Raw genomic sequence first — 1773 nt, 5'->3', positions numbered from 1 at the left:
GGGCGCACGGGGATAATAAGAGAGGAGTTCGAAAGGGGGGGCGGAGGCAGCTATTTAAGCCGCTCCTGGCGCCCCCCCGCTTCCGAGGTGGGACTAAAACTTGGGCGCTGCCCCGCGCGGGCGAGGGGAGGGGGCGTGGGCCGGGGGAGGGGCGAGGGGAGGGGGGCTTGGGCCGGGGGAGGAGCCCCGCGCGGGCGAGGGGAGAGGCCGTGGGCCGGGGAAGGAGCCCCGCGCGGGCGAGGGAGGGCCAGCACGTTTTTTTATATATTTTTCCTTTTTCTTTTTCTTTACTTATTTCAATTTGCTGAACTTTTTATAAAATACGTGAACTATATTTGAAAAAACTATTTTTATTTTTCTTGAACTATTTTGTATTTCCTGAACTAGTTATAAAATTTCATTAACTTATTCAAATCCGTGAACTTTCAATGAAAGAAAAAGAAAAAGAAAAAGAAAAAACGAACCAGAAAAAATATTAAAAAAACGTGCTGGCCCTCCCTCGCCCGCGCGGGGCTCCTCCCCCGGCCCACGGCCTCTCCCCACGCCCCTCCCGCGGCCCACGCCCCCTCCCCCTCGCCCGCGCGCGGCAGCGCCCAAGTTTTAGTCCCACCTCGGAAGCGGGGGGGCGCCAGGAGCGGCTTAAATACCTGCCTCCGCCCCCCCTTTCGAACTCCTCTCTTATTATCCCCGTGCGCCCCGTTGGACCGCGCTGCTGGGCCCGCTAGTGGGCTCGATCGGCCGCCCGAGTCGCCTTTAGGCTTGATTTGGGTAGCTTCCGTAAGCTACTATGGGCCCAACAGCGGTGGTCGGGCATTTTTTTTAAAAAAACTTCACTTTATTTTGGCAGAAAATAGCGTCTGCAAACAACAGCCCGCACTGACCACATCACATTTATTTAGTTGCGACAAATGGCAAACAGTGCATAATACAAAGTGCGTACATAACATGTTCAAAAATCATCACCCACGATGCTGCAAGTAAGAGTGATATTGTAGCAGACCACATCACATTTATTTAGTTGCGAAACATGCTAAACCATGCCACAGATAAGAGTAATATTGTAGCAAATACCAAGCACTGCAAATATATAGATGTCTTAATATGTAAATTGTATCAAGATACCGACAACGGCACATTTATTTAGTGGAGATAATAGCCAACACCCCATCCTCCTACTCATTTGGTCTCCATGATCTTGAGGATCTTCTCTTTCACTACTTCCTTCGTGTTGCACTCTGAAAAAAGTATTTCAGCTAGAATGCGTCCCCTTGAAGCATTAACCTCATCTTGATCGAACTCAAATGCCCAACCATCTCCGTCCCAGTGTTGAACGCATTTCACCACGAAAAGACCACAAGAGACTCTGCAAGAAACCACAAGTCAGTTATTGATGGATCATACAAGTACATACTAATTTAACATTTGCAACATACCCGTCTTTTTGTGACGGCATATTGTACTCCCTTATTGGCCAGGAAGATACATCATGATGATCCGTTTCAATAAGAGCATTCACCTCCTTTGTATCAATAGCTATCTCTGCCCTCTGAAATAAAATTGACAAATCCATATGAAGTACTTTTCGAAGAAATATATATTGTTTTATGTAACGTTGTAAGCTTACCAGCTTAGCAATCTTTGCAAGAACTCTTTTGCTGCATTTACCAGTAGAGTTTAATACTTGAAACTCTTTTTTCTTGTTGTGCATAAGAACTGTTATCCAATGATTTTCTTCCACATGAAAAGGAAAGTATGCCTACAACAATGTTTATT

Source organism: Triticum dicoccoides, chromosome 2B, assembly GCF_002162155.2.
Source record: "Triticum dicoccoides isolate Atlit2015 ecotype Zavitan chromosome 2B, WEW_v2.0, whole genome shotgun sequence".
Lineage (NCBI taxonomy): Eukaryota > Viridiplantae > Streptophyta > Magnoliopsida > Poales > Poaceae > Triticum > Triticum dicoccoides.
Note: the sequence above shows the minus strand (reverse complement) of the source record.